Raw genomic sequence first — 7,053 nt, forward strand, 5'->3', positions numbered from 1 at the left:
CATGTGCGTCATCCAACAATATGGCCATTCACTGTGTCTTTGCCATGGGTTGCGTAGGGTGGCATTGTACCCTGGGCTCAACTGTTAGGACCTACAGGTTGCTACATGTGTCCACTGTACAGGGGGACCCATTTTGCTTGTGCATACTCACAGTGGGCATTACCTGTGTGTGTTGTTGAGACAATCTGATGATGTTTGCCTGTCAATGATGTGTGGACATGGCCACCAGGGGCTGTGTGTTTACAGTCATGAATTAGTGGAGGCCATGTGTTTCCATCCCAGAGTAAGAGGTGTACATACTTTCTCCGTCTCAATGAGATTGTCTCAGGTGTGGGTGGTTTGTGCGTACAAGGCCTACATGTCAGAAGCTTCATCCTCCTTGCTGGGTTTAGCCTGTGTGTGATGTTTGACTGGACATACGCTCAAGGTGCAGTGACCCTGTCATGTGTGGCCTGGTTTCATGTATTGCCTTTGCAGCATGCGGCAAGAGTAAATGGATATGATTCATGCTCATCCCTTTTTGACGACGCAGTGTGGTGCAGGTGCTGTGCACATTTGTCCCCAGAGGCTGACTCCTCTCTAAAATTTCAGGTGCAGTGATTTGCTGTTGTGTCATGATCTCCATTGTGTCTCAGTGGCATGGTGGGTAGAAAAACTGTGTGTTCCATGGCCTACATGTGTACATTGTTTTGTAGGTGTTACTCCTGTTGCTTTTCAGGCTATGCAATGTGACCTATGTATATTTGACTCATGTGACATATGTGTACAGGTGTCTGATTTTCTCCTGTCTCTTCACCTTGCCCACAGCATCGCCGGGGGACACGGAAGGAGACACTAGCACGGACCGGGAGGAGAGATTGAGCACCAGTACCAGCAGTGCTGTCCTGTCTGGCACATGGAGTGGCACGGAGGCCGAAGGGAGTGAGGCGGAGGACCTGTTGACTGCCAACACAGACTATGACGCAGACGGGTCCGAGGCTGAGCTCCCAGAGGTGGCGGAGTCTGCCCCCCCAGCTGATGGCAGCCCTCCACATCCCCCCGCCACCTCAGGTTCCATCACCGGCCTCCCACATGCTCGTGGCCCTTCCCTCCGTGCTCGGTCCCCACATGTCTCCTTCCTGCCAGGCACCGCACCCCCTGCCCCTGTCACCACTGCTGCGGTGAGTGCGGAGTCTGTGGACATCCTGAGGCAGTTGCAGGTTGGTCAGACTGCGATGCTAAATGTCCTCCATGCCCACACCCAGGTGCTGACCCAGATGGAGGCATACATGGAGGGCATGTCGGCTGCGCAGTCTGACCAACGGCAGTTGCTGAGGTCCATAGACTCCACACTGACTGCAGCACTGGATCTCCTGCAGCGCTGCGTAACACCCCCTACCCCTGCCCCATCCCCAATTCCCACTCCCGTGCCTGTCCCACGCACATCCAGACGTCAGCGTGCACGCACCCCAACAGACACAGGCACCACACCACCAGGGAAGTCGAAGCGCACACCTCCTGTCACGCACACACAGGGTGAGGAAGGCACACCCACTGGGTCGGGGGGGAAACGTAGAACACGCAGCCACAGTGGGAGTCCGCATTCCACACAACCCACTCCCTCCAAATCCACTCCCCTTAGCTCTCCTGGCCAACAGTCAGTGACAGCATCATCCACTGCGAGTGTGCCCCCCAGCCCCAGGATGACACCACCCCGCAAGCGGTGGAGGCGGGACCCGGCCAGGGGAGTTGAGTCCCCCACCCTGTCCACACCCTCCCCCAGTGGCGCTGCGACCCATCCCTTTGCCCCCCCCCCCTCCTTGGGGCCTGTGGTTGGATTGGGTACGGGGGAGTCGCTGGGGGAACTTGCCGACGTGTGCAGCGCCATTCTGTCCTCCACCTTTGGCGCTGGCACCCCCCCTGTGGCAGATTCATCCCTCCCTGCACCCACAACACCTACCCTTTCCCCTCCTGTCCCTGCGGTGCCTGTTTCCACCCTCCCCCCTGATGCCCCCTCTTCTGTGGATGAAATGGACTTGTGAACTGTGCAGCCAAGCTAGGGGACACACGTCCCGATGTGTACCCCCCCCCCGGACATTGCTGCTGGGCTGGCCCATGGCCCTTGTACATAGTGGACATTTTCTCTGATATATTTTCCTGCTGAATAAAGCCTTTTCTTTTTGTTTTGCACACTGATGCTTTCCTGGACTTGCTGTTGGTGCTGGTGCTCCCTGCGTTGGGGTGGTGATAATGTGTTAGGGGTCTGTGAAATGTTGGAGTGTGCTGCTCATGGGGTGTACCCTGCCATCTGCGTGCCATCACAAAGGTCTCTGCAAATGGTATTTGGTCATGTTTGCTCTCACTGTATGGTGACATTGTCCCAAGGTGTGTTCCGTCCTCTGTGGCCCAGCCCATTTTTCCTGCAGGGTGTCTCCCAAATGCTGTGCTGTGCTGTGTCTACATTTCCTGGATGTGTGAGGGTTGCCTTTCAATATAGCCATGCTGGCTCAGCGATGTCTCCGCCTGCATCTGGGGTATCACCCTTGTAGGTCACTGAACTTGTTGATGGGGTATATTGTCCGATGTCTGGGCACTGCTGGGAGTGATAGGTACACACCCCTCCTGTGTCTGGGCACTGCTGGGAGTGATAGGCACACACCCCTCCTGTGTCTGGGCACTGCTGGGAGGACCCTGCACCCACCCCTCCTGTGTCTGGGCACTGCTGGGGGTGTTTTGCACACCCCATTCTTATAGCAGGTTCGGTGCGTACATGCACGGGTGGGGTGGGGGTTTGGTGCGTACATACACGGCTGGTGTGGTGGTTTGGTGCGTACATACACGGGTGGGCGTTTGGTGCGTACATACACGGGTGGTGGTTTGGTGCGTACATACACGGCTGGGGTGGTGGTTTGGTGCGTACATACACGGGTGGTGGTTCGGTGCGTACATACACGGCTGGGGGGGGGTTCGGGGGCGTACATACACGGGTGGGTGTTTGGTGCGTACATACACGGCTGGTGGTTCGGTGCGTACATACACGGCTGGGGGGGGGTTCGGGGGCGTACATACACGGGTGGGTGTTTGGTGCGTACATACACGGCTGGTGGTTCGGTGCGTACATACACGGCTGGGGGGGGGTTCGGGGGCGTACATACACGGGTGGTGGTTCGGTGCGTACATACACGGCTGGGGTGGGTGTTAGGTGCGTACATACACGGGTGGGGGTTCGGGGCGTACATACACGGCTGGGGGGGGTTCGGGGGCGTACATACACGGGTGGTGGTTCGGTGCGTACATACACGGCTGGGGTGGGTGTTAGGTGCGTACATACACGGGTGGGGGTTTGGTGCGTACATACACGGCTGGGGGGGGTTCGGGGGCGTACATACACGGGTGGTGGTTCGGTGCGTACATACACGGGTGGTGGTTCGGTGCGTACATACACGGCTGGGGTGGGGGTTTGGTGCGTACATACACGGGTGGGCGTTTGGTGCGTACATACACGGGTGGTGGTTTGGTGCGTACATACACGGCTGGGGTGGTGGTTTGGTGCGTACATACACGGGTGGTGGTTCGGTGCGTACATACACGGCTGGGGGGGGGTTTGGTGCGTACATACACGGGTGGTGGTTTGGTGCGTACATACACGGCTGGGGTGGTGGTTTGGTGCGTACATACACGGGTGGTGGTTCGGTGCGTACATACACGGCTGGGGGGGGGTTCGGTGCGTACATACACGGGTGGTGGTTCGGTGCGTACATACACGGCTGGGGTGGGGGTTTGGTGCGTACATACACGGCTGGTGTGGTGGTTTGGTGCGTACATACACGGGTGGTGGTTTGGTGCGTACATACACGGCTGGGGTGGGGGTTCGGTCCGTACATACACGGGTGGGGGTTCGGGGCGTACATACTCTGCTGGTGTGGTGGTTTGGTGCGTACATACACGGGTGGGCGTTTGGTGCGTACATACACGGGTGGTGGTTCGGTGCGTACATACACGGCTGGGGTGGGTGTTAGGTGCGTACATACACGGGTGGGGGTTCGGGGCGTACATACACGGCTGGGGGGGGTTCGGGGGCGTACATACACGGGTGGTGGTTCGGTGCGTACATACACGGCTGGGGTGGGTGTTAGGTGCGTACATACACGGGTGGGGGTTTGGTGCGTACATACACGGCTGGGGGGGGTTCGGGGGCGTACATACACGGGTGGTGGTTCGGTGCGTACATACACGGGTGGTGGTTCGGTGCGTACATACACGGCTGGGGTGGGGGTTTGGTGCGTACATACACGGGTGGGCGTTTGGTGCGTACATACACGGGTGGTGGTTTGGTGCGTACATACACGGCTGGGGTGGTGGTTTGGTGCGTACATACACGGGTGGTGGTTTGGTGCGTACATACACGGCTGGGGTGGGGGTTCGGTCCGTACATACACGGGTGGGGGTTCGGGGCGTACATACCAGGGTGGGGTGGGGGTTCGGGGCGTACATACACGGGTGGCGCTTGGGTGCGTACATACACGGGTGGCGGTTCGGGGCGTACATACACGGGTGGGGGTTCGGGGCGTACATACACGAGTGGGGGTTCGGGGCGTACATGCACGGGTGGGGGTACGGGCCGTACTTCCACGGGTGGGGGTACGGTCCGTACATACCCCTGCCCACGCTCTGCGTGCCTGGGTACGGGCCGTACCCATGCCTTTGGTGTGTGGGTACGGTGCGTCCCACCATTGTTGCGGGCCGTGGGGTCCGCACCGTACACAGGCCTTGGGGGCGTGGCTACGGGTCGTACCACGCGTACCCCTACATGACCCCAGCAATGCTGGTACGAGCTGTACCAAGGCCTTTCTGACGTGGGTACGGGCCGTACCGCTATTGTTGGAGTGACGTAGGGGGACGCGTGGTACGTTCCGTACCCACGCTCTTGCGGCCTGGGTAGGGTACGTACCGGTTCGCGTGACCATCCACTTCCGTTGTGGCGGACGCTTGCGTTGCTGGCCTTGCCCCCACCCCCTGGAAGTGACCAGGCCCTGATGGTCAGGTATGTCCAGGCCATGTGTGATTTGGTACCATGTGTTGGTGTTGTGTGTCCTGCCCCTGCCCCCCCCTTTGCCCCTGGTTGTTGTGCTGACCTTCTGCGGCGTCTGCGTCGGTTCCTGTACGCCAGGTGGACTGCTAGGAGGGCAGGGATGGCACGTAGGTTCGGGTCCATGTCTGTTCGTCGCGTCCAGCTGCTCCTTGCGTGTGTCGTCCTGATTTCCCGGCAGTTTTTGGCAGCCGGTAAATATTTTCCGTGCGGGATGACGTCGGTTCGAATCGTACTTCCTGGTTCGTGAAACGTAGGCTGGATGCGTACCGACGTCACGTCGGCTCCTTTCAGGATCGGAATTGTGTTTAGTTTCTGTTCGGTCGGTGTTTTGTTCGAATCGTACGGAAATGGTGTTTCCGTATGATTCGTACTTGCATTTTCGGATGGATTTCGCACCGGGTACGAGTCGGACGGAGAAAAGGCTCCGTCCGACGGTTCGTACCCGGTTTTTACCGGATCGGAATTGGCACCTTAGTGTCCAGCATCTTCCCTGAGTTTATGATATCTGGAGTGGGAATATTAAATTATTTAGGGTTAGTGTCCAGCACCTTTCCTGACTTTATGTTAACTGGAGTGGGAATAGTAAATTATATAGGGTTACTGTCCAGCACCTTTCTTGAGTTTATGTTAACTGGAGTGGGAATAGTAAATTATATAGGGTTACTGTCCAGCACCTTTCTTGAGTTTATGTTAATTGGAGTGGGAATAGTAAATTATATAGGGTTAATGTCCAGTACCTGTCCTGACTTAATGTTAACTGGAGTGGGAATAGTAAATTATATACAGTTAGTGTCCAGCATCTTCCCTGAGTTTATGATATCTGGAGTGGGAATATTAAATTTTTTAGGGTTAGTGTCTAGCACCTTTCCGGACTTTATGTTAACTGGAGTGGGAATAGTAAATTATATAGGGTTACTGTCCAGCACCTTTCTTGAGTTTATGTTAACTGGAGTGGGAATAGTAAATTATATAGGGCTACTGTCCAGCACCTTTCTTCAGTTTATGTTAACTGGAGTGGGAATAGTAAATTATATAGGGTTACTGTCCAGCACCTTTCCTGACTTTATGTTAACTGGAGTGGGAATATTAAATTATATACGGTTACTGTCCAGCACCTTTCTTGAATTTATGTTAACTGGAGTGGGAATAGTAAATTATATAGGGTCACTGTCCAGCACATTTCCTGAATTTATGTTAACTGGAGTGGGAATAGTAAATTATATAGGGTTATTGTCCAGCACCTTTCTTGAGTTTATGTTAACTGGAGTGGGATTAGTAAATCATATAGGGCTACTGTCCAACACCTTTCATGAGTTTATGTTAACTGCAGTGGGAATAGTAAATTATATAGGGTTACTGTCCAGCACCTTTCCTGACTTAATGTTAACTGGAGTGGGAATAGTAAATTATATACAGTTAGGTGCCGATCACAATCCGGTAAAAACCGGGTACGAACCGTCGGACGGAGCATATTCTCCGTCCGACGCGTACCCGGTCGTCAAAATATACAAACATGGAATTACGATTCGCACGGGTACACCATTACCGTACGAATCGTAAAAAAGACCGACCGAACAAAAAACACCTACCAATGCGATCCGGGAAAGCGCCGACCTGACGTCGGGACGCACGCAGCCAGCCATTCACGACCCAGGAATCACGATTCGCACCGACGTCACCCCGCACGGTGAATATTTTGCGGCAGCCAAAAACTGCCGGGAAATCAGGACGACGCGAACAAGGACCACCAGTACGCGACGGACAGACGACGACGCGAACAAGGAGGACCAGTACGTGACGGACACACAGGACGACGCCACCAAGGAGGACCCGTACGCGACAGGACGACGCGATCAAGGAGGACCCGTACGCGACAGGACGACGCGATCAAGGAGTACCAGTACGCGACGGACAGACATGGACCCGAACCTACGAGTCATCCCTGCCCTCATAGCAGTCCACCTCCTCTACAGGTTACGACG

Source organism: Triturus cristatus, chromosome 4_1, assembly GCF_964204655.1.
Source record: "Triturus cristatus chromosome 4_1, aTriCri1.1, whole genome shotgun sequence".
NCBI lineage: Eukaryota > Metazoa > Chordata > Amphibia > Caudata > Salamandridae > Triturus > Triturus cristatus.